Source organism: Balaenoptera borealis (assembly GCF_965194805.1).
Source record: "Balaenoptera borealis genome assembly, chromosome: 5".
NCBI lineage: Eukaryota > Metazoa > Chordata > Mammalia > Artiodactyla > Balaenopteridae > Balaenoptera > Balaenoptera borealis.
Genome location: NC_138862.1, coordinates 83,030,079 through 83,045,626, shown reverse-complemented (window position 1 = coordinate 83,045,626; position 15,548 = coordinate 83,030,079). Strand labels below are relative to the sequence as shown.

The window sequence follows — 15,548 nt, the reverse complement described above, 5'->3', positions numbered from 1 at the left end:
GGCTCACGGGCCCAGTTGCTCCGCGGCATGTGGGATCTTCCCAGACCAGGGCTCGAACCCGTGTCCCCTGCATTAGCAGGCAGATTCTCAACCACTGCACCACCAGGGAAGCCCCCACTTTGTAATAAAACAGAAACTAACATGCCATTGTAAAGCAATCATACTCCAATAAAGATGTTAAAAAAGAAAAAAGAAAATGGGAGAAATAATAGTGTGATTGTATGTTTATGGGAAAGAGTAGAGAGGGAAAATCTGATGCTGTGAGAGAGAAGGTAGGTTTACTGGAGAGATGTCCTTGAATAAGGGAGGGATTGGCTTTAGTCAGGATCACAGATGGTTTATCTATAATCAAGGAGGTAATACAGAGTATGCTGGCACAGAAGTGGTAGGTGGGAGTCCAGGACAGTTCTTTTTTGGCAAATTTCATTTCCTCAGTAAAACAGGAAACAAGGTCACAAGTAAAGAGTGAAGCTAAAGAAGGTGTTGGAGGTCTGAGGGGAAGACAGGTGAAGAAATCGTCATTCAGGGCTATAGGATTAGGATGTATTGGATGATTGCTTGGCTACAGCTGAGATGTGCTTGAGGTTCATGTCATGGATTTAGAGAGAAAACAGTCAGCAGTTTTGCATTTTTTTCTGCAGCCAGGTTCAGGTGCATGAGGGCAGGTGTGGAGTAGGTGGAGGGCTGGATTTAACCTGGTCTGTCATTTTTCTCAGTTAGTATCACAAAGTGAAAGAGGTGCAAAGGAATTAGATTGTGATAAAGAGAGAAATTATAAGAATTGGGTGAGGAAATTAAATTTGGCAAGGAGGGAAGAGGGGACATCTAGGGATCTAGGCACTGGGAAAGGTGGTAGGATCAGTGGATCTTAGGTCATTGTGGGGCAAAGCATTGCTGGAGTTTGGTAATGGGGGAGTGAGCTAGAAATATAGGAGATGAAGGCAGAAACTGGGATGCATGACTGAGATTGTTGGCTTTGATTACTGGTGAATGTAAATCTACAGAATGATTATGAAATGCGTGGTGGAGGAAGGGTGGAGAACAAAATCAGGTACTGAGAATTCTGGGTCCTGGAGGGACGCTTGCCAGCTCCCCTGGCTCAGGATCCCAAGAGTGGAGTGTGTGTGTGTGTGTGTGTGTGTGTGTGTGTGTGTGTGTGTGCTTTCCTTATCATTTTATTAAAAATATAGAATACTTTAAATATGTAGAATCCACAACTCTCATATAAGCAAAAGAATAATCATTCTCTGGCAAGAACTACCTGAGTTGGAATGTTGGTTGGTTTTCCTCATGCAGGTCTCCAGCCAGCTGTTGAAAGTGTGGATCTGAAATACAGGAGTAAAGTTGGAGATCTGGGAAATAGCTTAATAAAAATAAAGATAGAAGCAATCTGAATAGACAAGTTTGTCTGGAGAGAATGTGTACACCAAGAAGGGAGCCAAAGAGTGGACTCTGGGGAGAACCTATATTTACAGGGCACGAGGAACCAAAAGAGCTAATGAGAAGGAGAGGGCAGAAATGTAGGAGAAGGGTCCAGGAGACACAGGGCGGAAGGATATTCAGAGTAAGGGAGCAAGGGCCCAAGGCAAGGCACAGTCAGGCTGTGCAGGCTAAGAACTGGGTGAAGTCTGTGCAAAACTGGTTGCCAAAGCAGTGGCTGGAGTAAGAGTTGTGGCCAAGAGGATTTGAAGTGGTGCACAAGAGGCCTCCTGTATCACTCAGATCTGTTCCTGCCTTCCAGCAAATCCAATCCACCTCAGAGACCCCATCAAAATGTGGTCAGCTACAATCTCTGCAAGAACATAAGTGTGTCAGTAGAACAAGCTATGGTCCCCATTGGTGCAGCTGGTCCCAAAACTGAAATTGGTATTTATCATCTCCTTCTCCATCACCATCATAGATTTCCCTCTTTGTCGCCAGCACTTTGACTGGTGTGGGTTGGTTGCCTGGTGGGGAGACCTAGTCCTTCATCCCAAAGGATCTGAGCCTTAGCTACCTTGCCTTTGTCGGGCAGTGGTTGAAGTAACTGACGGCTCACCATTATCACTGGGCATGGAACCTCTGTGTTTCAGCTGTAGTCCTTCCGTCCCCCATCATATAGCTACTCTAGCTCTTCATGGCTTTCAGAGTCAATCATCACTCCTGCCTGCCCGTAACCTATCCTTATTGGTCTACCAGCATGGGATTCCCAAGGGTCCAGGTAGTAGGTGTAGCTTCAGACCCTATGGTATGCCTGTCTGAAGTTTTCCCCTCCTTCCCCTACTATGAGAGCCAGATCTTCTGATACAACAGAGCATAAGGCTGTAGGTACCGGAATCACCAAGTCTGAAAGTAGGCCACTGGGATTGATGGTGGGAGGGATCAATCCCACTTCTCCCTCTTGGTTCCTGGATGCATGTTGAACAGCTACAGAGGAAACAACTCTGTATATCATCCATTGGCCAGTGCGTATACCTCATCTTAGAGGATGCACCTCAACCCCGCAGGGTGTTGCCCTGAAACCTGTGCCTTAAATGAGACTTTAACAGGCCATTCCAACATTCTCTTCCGATGTTTGTTTCCAGATGCTAAGAACACAGTAAGAGCAATAGATCCTGTGATCCTATGTCCATTTCATACTTCCTTTGCCATAAGATGGATTCCTCGTTCTGAAGTAATGACGTGTGATACATCATGCTAATCGATAAGGAATTTTGTAAGCCTGAAGTTGGAGGTACTGGTGGAAGAACTACAGGCAGGGACGGGAACCAGGGAAGATGCTGCCCTTTGGGTGGTAAAGGACAGTCAGGTGGAAATCAGTATGATTGTTCTGTGGCCCCTGGAGGCCTGGTGCAAGTTCCTTGTGTCATCAGTTTGCTTGAAGGGCCTTCCCTTCAGGACCTCAGAGAAGATGACCCACAGGGAGCGTGTGGCCACGGCCTCAGCCTCCCTCAACTGGGCAGGGCTACTGCGTATGGCTGCGCAGGCTGTACATTGCACAACACCAGGGAGGGCCATTTGCAAAACTGTGACGTGCATGGCGCCACCTGGAATTGCACAGTGCGGAGATGCTGTACAAGAGCGTCCCATTTCAGCACTGGTCAGTGTCAAATATGTGCTGGGGAACAGTGTCACAGATACGATGCTAAGTGAACCCCGACTATCAGCTTAATCTGAGGGCAGAGACAGGGTGTAGGTCTCAACATCTGCCCTTGCCTTGAATCTCCCAGAGGTCCTGCCACCCCTGCTTACCTCCAGAAGTCTCTAGGCCTTCTTGTATTCCTCCACCCCTGTTTCCCTCCCTGCAGTGGGAGGGGTGGCAATTGATTAATGCAGAGATCTTTACGTAACAGTCAATTTTGCGAGCCACTTTAGTAGGTGGAATAGCTCCGGGAATTTCAGCAGCACCTGTCCACCGAGGAGCTCACAGTGCTTCCACTTTATTCTCACAACCTCTCTGTGAAGGTAGTGGAGGATGAGCAGACACATTCCCCATTTCATCCCAGGAGAAACCGAGGCCAGAAAGGAAAAGTGACTTTCCCAGTGTTAGGGACCGGATGTTTGTGTCCCCTTCTAAAATTCATATGTTGAAATCCTAACCCCCAGTGTGCTATTTTGAGGTAGGGTCTTTGGGAGGTGATTAGTCATGAGGGTGGAGCCCTAATGAATGGGATTGATGCCCTTATAGGAAGAGACACAAGAGAGATGATCTCTTTCTCTGCCATGTGAGGATACAGTAAGGAGATGGCCGTCTGCAAAAGGGGGCCTTCACCAAGAATTCCACCATGCTGGCACTGATCTTGGACTTATAGCCTCCAGAGCTGTGAGATATAAATGTCTGCTGTTTAAGCTGTCCAGTCTATGGTATTTTGTTATAGCTGCCCAATGGACTGAGATACCCAGGATCACCCAGCAATTTGGTAGCAGAGCCTTTTACCTCAGTGCATCACCACTCTGACAATTGCTACTTCTATCTGTAAAAACCCCACATCCCCAAACCCCACAAGGGGAATGTATCAGTCAGGGTCCAGTCAGGAGATGGAAACCGCACAGTGACTTGAACAGGGAAAGTTTAATGTAAAGAATCATTAAGTATAACAGGGGATTGGGATAAAGGCTGGCTGGTAATTGGTGGAGAAAACTCAGATGAATACAGTAGCAGCGGATATAAGGAGCAGTCACTATACCTAGAGCTGAGAGAGACAGAAAGAAGGAGCAGTCTGCAAGAGGGTCTCCCTCCACAGGCTGAGATCCAGACCTCACTGAAGAAGGTGCAGCCAGGGCTCCCTGGATGGTGAGGTCTGCTGAGGTGCTGTGCTAGCTGGAGTCACTGAGGAACAGTTCCCTGGGGGTTGAGGGGAGCTGCCCAGGGAGAAGTGCCGGTGCTGCTGGCTGCTAGGTTCTACAGAAACCATGCATGTAGCTGGACCAGGTGCTGCAGAAGCCTCATGCTGCGGGAGACTGCCCAGGGAAGCACACTGGAACCTGGAAAGCTGGCCCCCTCCTCCCCCAGTCTCTTTCCAGAGCCCACTACTGAGAAAGCTTAGCATCTGGCCAGCTGGCAAAGGAGAAATATTTTAAGGTCCAGGTGCATTATCACTGGGAACAGTCTTGGAGCTGAAAGGCAATAACCTGATAACTGGCACATGGAACAGAGAACCTGAAGTCCCTTGATTGAGAGTATTTTAACTCCATTTGGTAGCTCTCAGCTCCAGACAGAGCTTCCAGAAAGGAAAATCTCCAGGCTCAGGAAAGAGGAAAAGGACCCAGGAATTCCAGAAGACAGATCAGCAAGGGGAAACGTATACCCAGTCAGGAAATACTGTTGTGGAAGGGAAGAACCCATAATAAATGTTTTTGTGCTTTTTAATCGAGGTATAAATTATATGCAATGAAGTGCACTAATCTTAAGGGTACTACTTGAGAAAGTTTTGCATATGTATAAACCCACGTGATCACGCCCCAGATCAAGAGAGAACATTTCCAGCATCCCAGAGGGCTCTCTTGTTCTATTCCCAGTCAACACAGAAATTCCACTATTCTGACTCTTATCATCATAGATTGGTTTTCCTTGTTTTTAATTTCACGTATATGGAGTTATATAGTATCTGCTCTTTGGTGTCTGCTTTCTTTATCATTGTCTCTGTGAAATTCATACAAGTTTTGGTGAGTAGGAAAACCAGAACAATGTTTAAGCCAAAAAAGAGACAGAAAGAAAATTCAGCCATGTTGCTTACTAGGCTGTTTCCTGTGGAGACATGTCTAGTTACAAGAGTATCTACATACCTGCTCTCCATGACGTAGATTGTGGCTATATTTCCAGATCCTCAGGCGATCATCACTTTATTGGTTGTGTGATGTTCCCTTGTGCGGGCCCAGCAAGCTCAGGTGAATAGATAAGCCTCTGAACTGAGAGGTACCATCCAGTGGGTGGGGCAGGGCAGGCCTTGAACCATCTGTGTCACTGCTGAGTCTCCAGAGTCTGGAAGTGGCAAAGTGAACATGGAAAGGAGGACCTCAGGGAGCAGATTCAGGCGCTCAACAGACAGGGCTTAGCTAGAGCAAAGTGGGCTGGGGTCTACAGTGGGGCTAGACTTGGGGCATTCTGGAGGGGCTATAAGGTAGACCACCCCAGTTAAGGCCCTGTTTTAGCAAAGAATCTACTAAGTTAGTGTACATATTTATTTTTAAAATAAATTTATTTATTTTAGGCTACATTGGGTCTTCGTTGCTGCATGTGGGCTTTCTCTAGTTGCCGCGAGTGGGAGCTACTCTTCATTGCGGTGCGCGGGCTTCTCATTGCAGTGGCTTCTCTTGTTGTGGAGCACGGGCTCTAGGCATGTGGGCTTCAGTAGTTGTGGCTTGCGGGCTCTAGAGCACAGGCCCAGTAGTTGTGGCGCACGGGCTTAGTTGCTCCGCGCCATGTGGGAACTTCCCAGACCAGGGTTCGAACCCGTGTCCCCTGCACTGGCAGGCGGATTCTTAACCAGTGCGCCACCAGGGAAACTCTAAGTTAGTGTTTTGAGAATACCCCTCTCCTTGGTATCTGATCACTTTGGCTTGCCTACCAAGAATACTTCTACCCTTGATGTCTAATCAATTATTCTTAGTAATTTTTTTATCCACTGACCTCCTTACTCTGCTCATTGGCTCTAAATTCCCAACTGTCTTTGCTGTATTTGGAGTCTGAGTACCTCCTGAAATTATGTGCAAAATTATGTATATTTTTGTGTTATGAGTATTTTTTTTTACCTGGGAAGAGGATTTATACTGTTCATCACATTCTCCAAATGTTGGTAACCTTAAAAAATATTACAAACCACACCATACTTATTTTCAGGTAGAATACGTCTATTTTCATGGTTTCAAGTTGGTAGTTCCCAAATGTATTTATCATATGCAAGTTCTCTTCTATATTCTATTTTTATGTCTGCCGCATTAAGATTCAAACTCCACACCCTTAAGCCTTTCATTTCTACTGTCCCAACACCTATCCCAATTTGGTTCCTCTTTATTTTTTTTCCCTTGGAATAAACTTTTGAAGGTTTTCTCTGCCCTTTGCAGCAGTTCTGCGATTAAACACCAGAAGCGTTTCTTTGAAAATGCTATGTTTTGTCAAATTTTTCCTAGTCTCATTTTGGAGCATCTTCACTTTGTACTGAAATTTCTGGTTTCCTAGCCTCTAGCTTTTTTTTCAGAGTTAGTCCAGCCTTTATGGCATTGCTATATTTTTTATTTAATAGATTGTTCCCATACTCTCAACTCCATATCATTTATTGGAGTGTTTGCGACTCAGAGGTGAATAGGTGACAGGCCCTCAGAAAACTCACTTAAGTGCCACCACCTGCCAGATCCCAGATCCGGATGGGAGTGAGAGGGTTGGGACTGATGAGTTGGTCCTTTTTGCTCCCGCCCTAGGGTTTAGCACCTGAGGCTGCAGTGGGGCTCAGCAGGTGATGCAGGGAACTTTGGTTGCAAGAAAGGACTCTATTGGAAGGATACTGGCAGATTTCATGAGGCCTAAGGATTGGAAGGGTAGGAGACCTCAGGAGGATTTGGGGACCAGATAGGCAGGGACTGAGTTTCTCTCTCTTGTTTTTGTGCACATGCACGCTCCCTCTCTCTGGCTCTGCAAGGGATCTCTTGTTTGCTTCTCTCTTCCTGGGTCCCCACACCCTAGCTTCTCTCAGCTCTCTCTACCACATGCCCAATAAAATTTGGTTGTTTCAGCCTCATTCTCGGAGGCCTCCAGGTGAAGGGCCCGTGGAGTCCATCTCAGTCTCGAGGGAGGGGAACCAGCTGGTAACATCTGCTCCCCAGGCTCTTTGGACCCTCAGGGGTTCAGGCAACCAGGATGAGGGGAAATTTGGTGCAGTCATGGCCTCTGGGGTTGTGGGGAAAGGGAACTCTTAAGAAGTATGGTCAACATTATAATTCAACTATACTTCAATAAAATTTTTTTGTTTGTAAAAAAAAAAAAAAAAAGCATGGTCAGGAGAAGTGATGGGTGATTTTAGTGCCCAGGAAAAGAGGAGCAGGTGAGGTCTGGCATTGAGAACATCGTCTTCTGGAGTTCCCCATCCAGAACAACCTCTGTAGTTGGCTTTGCTCTAATGAGAGTCTGAGGGCTTAATCGGCTCTGAAATGGGATGACAGTGGCTGTAGGGAAAGAACTAGTAGCTGTGCCTCTTGCTGATGGGAACTGGGTGGCAGGACATATGGAAACCTGCTGAGGTTCCATTACTAGGGAAGGAGTGTTAGGCAAAGAGACAGGAAAGCCCCATGGGGCCCAAACTGAGATCACGGGGGCCGAGACTTTGGACCCCTAAGGACCAGGATTGAATTCTCAGCTCTGTCATTTCTTAGGCAATGTGAACATTGAATGAGTCACTTATTCTGATACCAGTTTCCTCTTCCATAAATTGAGATAATAACACTTATCCTACAGGATGGGTGCTAAAATTAGAGATAACAATTGCATGGATCATGGTGCTCTAGAAGCTACACACTAAAAACCAGGAGAGAGAAGGTGAGTGCTGCTGTGGGTCTCCCTGATTGCATGGAAGGTGCTGTTGTAGGCTTTCAACAGTGCAGGCTTAGTATGAGGTCTGGGGGCCTTTTAAGGACCTTACAAGGATGTTTGAGACCTCAAATTAAATGACTGGCTCAAAACACTAAACAAAAACTCCACAACTGAAATTGACAAAGGTTAAGTCATCTGCAACTCAACTAACTCATAAGGGATGTCTTAAATTATTCTTAAATACAAACTCTACAAGAGTTACACAGGCCATAGTATGTCCGCATCAGAGTGCCTAGCTTTGTATAATATTTTGGCTCCCCTACTTAGGAGCTGTGTGATTTTGGGCAAGTCACTGAGCCTCTCTGTGCCTGTTCCTCATCTGCAAAATGGGAATAATAATAGTGCCTACTTCAGAAGGTTGTTGTAAAATACTTAGAATGGTGCATGGCACATAGCCAGTCTTGCTATTAGTATATTTACTGTAGGATGAGGGTGCATTTTAAATGCTTGATATAATTAAGGTAGGGCCTCCAAAGTAAGGGACTGAGCCTCATAAAGCTCTTAAAACAGCCCTGATCATGTTTGAGTGACCATATTTTTATGTAAATCAGGTGTAACTTAGATCATAAACCACAGATGTACAATTGTATCTTCATAAAAATTAATGGTCCTCTGCAGGGCGCTACTGCTCCCCAGAGAATTTTGGAAATTTGTATTTTTTTTTTGGTCATAATGAATAGGGGTTACTGTCGGCATTTAGTGGGGCCACACTGGCACAACAAAAGATTTCTCCTGTGTCCCTCAGGACTTTTAAATAGAAGTGAAAAACCTGTTTATAATGATCCAATTCTAGAATCTAACTGAACCTGGAATTAGGTAGGTGAAAAACCTGCTTATAATTATTTGAGCCCAGAACTAATTCCATTTTACAAATGAACACAAAGTGTTTCTATGTTTTTTGGTTTTATTGGCAAGGTTTAGTTAAATAGCAGATTTCCTGGGAAGCAACAACGGCATACATCAAGGAAAGATTGTACTGTGTTTTATTTCAGAGTTCACCATTTTGAGAAGTTGCTGACGGCAATCCTCTTGTATTATTGGAGTCACCAAATCTGTCCGCCTTTTAACTGTCATCTTCATGGTGATTCTGCATTTACATAGGAATATAGTGATTTGGCCTGTATGACAAAATGTCAAATGTAAAGGAAAAGAGTCAACAATATTCAGCTGAATATTGAAAACTCGGTTTTGTATCTGCCCACGTTGAACCCTTGCGAACATGCCAACTCTGCAGTTCTTTTCTAATAAACAGTGACGTCCCCCCATCAAGATAAAGTGAAGATTTTACAAAGAAACACATTTATAAAATTGATAGCATATCATACTTCTGAGATTTAAAGGAAAAGTTTGAAAGCTGGAATTTTGAAATAATATAAAGGCTTGCAAAATAGGGTAAACAACACATTGTAGGGGGAAAAAAGTCAAATTACCAGCAAACGATAGGTTATTAGAACGATGATAGGAAAAAATCCAACTGAAATGTTATTTTTATTCCACTGAATTCTGATGATACTGTTCTAAGAAAAATCAAAGAGATGGTGAAAGCTGTTGAACATCAGCTGTGAGTTGGGATCAGGCTAGGAAATTTTGATTTCTAGTGGACGAGAGCCCCCTGGGGGACAAGGAAGCGCTCTGCTCACATGGATGAGGTTAAGGGATAAAAAAGCCACAGTGGAAATTTATTTTCAAAGTTAATGACAATTCATACAGAGGCATTGACAGTAAAACGCAACCCTTGAAAATGATTTCATAGAAACAATAATTCCCTTTTCCAATATCATTGTATGTGCCACAGATTGAGCCTCAGCTATAATTTGCTGACAACATAGGTTTGTAGGCCATTTAAAAAAAATTAGCAACAGATGTTTAGCACAATGCAAAGAAAATTGTGTTTTCTTTTATTTATTTTGGATTCCTTGCCGTTTTTCAGGATTTTCACTGTTACTCTGATACAGTCCCAATGCTAACTTCTCTAAGACCTCTTGTCTTCTCTTCCAATTCAGCTTCTATTCTCCACCACCTGATGAAGCGAAAGAACCCCAGGCCACAGTGAAATAAATGGGGTCCAAAAGTCAAGCATGTAAAATGTAGGGCTGCAGTTTTTGCAATTAAAAAAAAAATTATTTATTTATTTTGGCCGTGCTGGGTCTCAGTTGCAGCATGCGGACTCCTAGTTGTAGCATGTGGACTCTTAGTTGCAGCATGCATGAGGGATCTAGTTCCCCGACCAGGTATTGAACCCAGGCCCCCTGCATTGGGAGTGCAGAGTCTTACCCACTGGACGACCAGGGAAGTCCCTGCATTTTTGCGATGTTAATAAAAACTATTTTCCCAGAGGTCTGTACTATCAAAAAAAGGCACAAAGGTAAATATATTGAAGCATGTTGTACACAAGTATCCACATACCCAACTGAGCAAGTTCCAACTCAGTTATGTTCAACCTGTCCTCTCCATCTCCCGTGATCCCCCCATACCCGGCCTGCACTGTCAAAAGCCTGCAACAGCGTCGCCTGGGATTCTCCTGCAAACTCGACCACACACACTCAATCAAGCACCTTCCATGTAATCATGGAGACTCAAGCAAGCACACATCCTATCTCTTCATCTTTGTGTGTGTGTGTGTGTGCGCGCGCGTGCGTGTGTGTGCGCACGGGGCCCAAAGACGTGTGTGTGTGTGTGCGCGCGCGTGTGTGTGCGCACGGGGCCCAAAGACTAAACTGATGACAATGGCTAGCTTTAGAGCACCATGAACTATACATGTTCCAAACGTTATCTTTTTTAAAAAAAATTATTTTATTGAAGCATGGTTGATTCACAATTTTTAAAAATATTTATTTACTTATTTATTTTGGCCATGCTGCCGCAGCTTGTGCAACCTTAGTTGAACCCATGCCATCGGCAGTGAAAGCACAGGGTCCTAACCACTGGACTGCCAGGGAATTCCCTACCATGTTGTGTTAGTTTCTGGTGTAGAGCAAAGTGGTTCAGTTATACATACATATAATAGTTTGCAACTACTTGTCCCAAACTCCCAATCCATCCCTCCCCCCTTACCCTCCTCCTTGGCAACCGCAAGTCTGTTTTCTATGTCTGAATCTGTTTCTGTTTCATAGAATAGTTCATTTGTGTCATATTTTAGATTCCATATATAAGCAATATCATATGGTATTTGTCTTTTTTCTTTCTGATTATTTCACTTAATCTGATAATCTCTAGGTCCATCCATGTTGCTGCAAATGGCATTATTTCATTCATTTATATGACTTAGTATCAGTAGTGTTCCGTTGTCTATATGTACCACATCTTCTTTATCCATTCATCTGTCGATGGACACTTAGGTTGCTTCCATGTCTTGGCTATTGTAAAGAGTGCTGCTATGAACATTGGGGTGCACGTATCTTTTTGAATTATAGCTTTGTCTGGATGTATGCCCAGGAGTGGGATTGCTGGATCATATGGCAACTCTATTTTTAGTTTTTTGAGGAACTTCCATACTGTTTTCCATAGTGGCTGCACCAATTTACACTTCCACCAACAGTGTAGGAGGGTTCCCTTTTCTCCACACCCTCTCCAGCATTTATTATTTGTAGACTTTTAAATGATGGCCATCTGACTGGTGTGAGGTGGTATCTCATTGTAGTTTTGATTTGCATCTCTCTAATAATTAGCAATGTTGAGCATCTTTTCATGGGCTTATTGGCCATCTGTAAGCCTTCTTTGGAGAAATGTCTATTTAGGTCTTCTGCCCTTTTTTGATTGTGTTGTTTGTCTTTTTGTTATTGAGTTGTATGAGCTACCAAACATTATCTTTAATCATAGCACCAACCCTGTAGGGTAAGTGTTATTATCCTTTTAGTCTGCCTCAGTTTGAGACTCAGGTCTGGCAACAAGGGCTGGTCAGGGGCCTGGAGAGAATCCCATTATATTAAAATACGACTTATTTTTGGGTTTATTGTATATGATCTTTAAGGTCTTTTTAAATAATAGTATGCATGCACTGAATGAGTATGGAAATTTCAAGACAGGAGATATGATCTCTGAGATATTTCATCACTCTTTTCCTCCATGTCATACAAAAAAGGTTTTTTTTTTCTTCACTACTCACAAGTAAGGCTAATGTCATGAGAATATTGTTCTTTATGTTTTCTTCCTTGACAGCCTATAATTTGCTTAACATGTTATTCCTGTTTCCATTAAGGTTATTCCTTCCTCCTCTTATCATATACAAATGAGCCTGGTGTGTTATTATATATCTTAACACTAATTTAAATTCTGATGATAGTTGGAACCACTCTCTTTCATTCTTCTGCATTTATTGTAAGGAAACACTTCCAATATTCTTACTTTTAAATCCAGAATGACTCATATAAGGGAATGCAATCATCTGACTCTATTATGTATTCTAATATAGTTATGCTGGAGCATTTATATATTGAAATGTACATTATTTCATTATGGATCATTTTTATCTCTCCTTTTAATTTCACTTAGGATATGAAAATGAGAAAAGCCATCCATGACACCTGGGAGTTGGCCTGGCACTCACTGCTCAGCATTGTGTTCTCCTGTTGCACATCAACAATTTCACAGATTGCCAGTATGAGACGAAGCCACTCTGAGACCTTGATGGATCTAGATAAAAACAAGAACACTCTGTAATCATGTCTGAACACAGATGAATGTGAACGTGGTCCAAACCAGAGAAATGACTAAACATCTCCCTATCTTGGCTAGTACAGGTGTCTGCCGCTCCTTTACAATGATACCTTTAGTCTTACTCTAATCTACCCTCCTTCTGGGTCACATTTATCAAAAGAGCCAACTATAGAATGATTCCCACTTCTCAACAGCATTTAATCCAAAGCAAAGCACCACTTCCATGAATCCTCCTGAAAGCCACCTAACACAAACCTAAATCCTCCAAGTCCCTTCTACCACATTTCCCTGTGGTGCATATTTTCCCTCCTTGCAAAGAGCAATAGATTTAACTTATTCAACTGTGTGTTCCTGAGGGTCTCTGGCTGGGAGGCATTGACAGATATTATAGTGTCATCTATCTATCTATCTATCTATCTATCTATCTATCTATCTATCATCTATCTATCCCTAGTCTTTGCAATCATGTATGTAGACAGATTATATTATCTATGAATTTCAGTTCAAGATAGTAAAGGACCTTGACAAAGTATTTGTTACAAAAAGAGGGTATTGAGTTTGGTAGGATCATTAATAGTAATTTTCTGAACTTGACTCTGTCTACAGGTAAATCATGGTATGCTCTTTTGTCTGCATATAAATCCTGTGTGTGAATGTAGGTTTCACACAGGATGTCACTTAAATGAGCAGGTAGTGTCAAATTACAAAAAAAGACAAAAAAAGCCCTGAAACTAAATACGGCACAAACTACTCTGCTTTGCAGCTTAAGAAAAATGACTGGTTAAAGACAACCAACCGAATAGGAAAAAATATTTGCAAATCATAAATCTGATAAGGTATTAATATCCAAAATATGTAAAGAACTCATACGACTCAATAGTAAAAAAAATAAACAATCAGATTTAAAAATGGGCAGAAGATCTCAATAGACATTTTTCCAAAGAAGACACGCAGATGGTCAACAAGTAAATGAAAAGGTGTCCAACGTCACTAATCATCAGGGAAATGGAAATCAAAACTACAATGAGATATCACCTCACACCTGTCAGAATGGCTGTCATCAAAAAGACAAGAAATAACAAGTGTTGGCAAGGGTGTGGAGAAAAGGGAACACTTGTGCACTGTTGTTGGGAATCTACATTGGTGCAGCCACTATGGAAAACCATATGGAGGTTTCTCAAAAAATTAAAAATAGAACTACCATGTGATTCAACAATTCACTTCTGGGTATTTATCCAAAGGAAACAAAAATACTAATTAGAAAAGACATCTGCAGCCCCATGTTCATTGTAGCATTATTTAAAAGAGCCAAGATATGGAAGCAACCTAAGTGTCTGTCAATGGATGAATGGACAAAGAAAATGCAGTGTATATACATACAATGGAATATTATTCAGCCATAAAAAAGAATGAAATCTTGCCATTTGCAACAACATGGATGGACCTTGAGGGCATTATGCTAAGCGAAATAAGTCAGACAGAGAAAGACAGGTACCGTATGATCCCACTTATATGTGGAATCTAAAAACAAACAAAAAACAAACAAATCCAAGCTCATGGATAGAGAGAACAGATTGGTGGTCACCAGAGAGGGGGCGGGTGAAATGAGAGGAGAGGGTTAAAAAATATAAACTCCCAGCTATCAAATAAATAAGTCATGGAGATGTAATGTACAGCATGGGGGTACAGTTAATAATACTGTATTGTATATTTGAAAGTTGCTAAGAGAGTGTATCTTAAAAGTTTTCATCACAAGAGGAAGAAAGAAAGAAAGGAAGGAAGAAAGAAAGAAAGAAAAGAAACATGCCTGGGAAGGGCCTGTTTGGAGTTCCTCTTGTCTGGCGGTGCTCTGGTTTTGATTCCTTTGTCATTGCTCCACGCTTCCTGTTAATCGGACATTTGGGGCACTATTGTCTGGTCATTAAACCTTGTTATTCCCATTGAGGACATTCATGTATCCCTATCATTTGCCTTTCAAACTTGTGCTTTTTCTTCTGACGAACTGTCACCACATCTGGCATCTCAACCATCTTGCCAGAAACTGTTAAATAACGAGTGAATAGAAGTGTTTTTATGACCTTGCGGAATGAAACTGCCATCCTTTCTTTCTTTTCAAATATTAGCGACTAAAAAAGAGGTTGGGGCACTTAGGAAATTTTGAGAAGCCCAAATGATGATGATAAATGATGTTTTACGAATGAAAAAAATGTCTCTGCTTAAGGTAGGCATTGTGTTTCCCAACCTCATACCTCTTCCTGCCCACACCCTCCCCCAATCAGCATGCTTTTGCCACTTGCTGGCTCCCTTGGTGCACAATGGAGACCAATTTGTCAAGGAAAGTTTGCTTTTAATAGGGTGTAGGAGGAGGTGGTGTAGACACTTGGGGCTAAACATCAATATATGAACTAATCAGGTCACTGCCACCTCCCACTCTAGATCTGAGAGCGCCGGGGAGCTTTGTTTTGTTCGCCGATTCCTCCCGAGTGCTTAGAAGGAGCTGGAGAAATAGTGCACGCAGAAAAGATCTAAGAATCAGTCCATCCATCAGTGATTCATCCACCTCCCTCCTCATTTCCCCAGATCAGGCGTGTAACCTATGAGTACCTGGGGCCGGCCTGCCCTCGCCCGGGCGGGCGTGGCATAAGAGGGCACAGCAGTGCTGGGGCCTAGCTTTGGGCACCCACGCAGAACGCGAAGCTTCCTCCCCCGCGCAGCCTCTGCCTCCCGAATCTGGTGTGGTGCCGGGCGCTGAGGATACAAACGACCCAGGAGGGGCGGGTACACCACCTCGTCTGGACACTCTCCCGGGCGAGCTGCGAGGGCGGACCTC

At 43.2% G+C, this 15,548-nt stretch overlaps 1 long non-coding RNA gene and 1 pseudogene across 2 annotated transcripts in view; both read right to left on the bottom strand.

Annotated features, from left to right (window-relative positions):
* The window catches only part of LOC309629513, a 61,687-nt pseudogene that overhangs the window by 31,624 nt on the left and 14,515 nt on the right, over positions 1–15,548 (bottom strand). The window lies entirely within an intron of this gene.
* Positions 890–13,279, bottom strand: LOC309629223. The gene is made up of 2 exons (XR_014244930.1): positions 1,719–13,279; positions 890–1,408 (listed from the first exon to the last, which is right to left on the bottom strand). It is a non-coding gene; the product is annotated as an uncharacterized lncRNA (long non-coding RNA).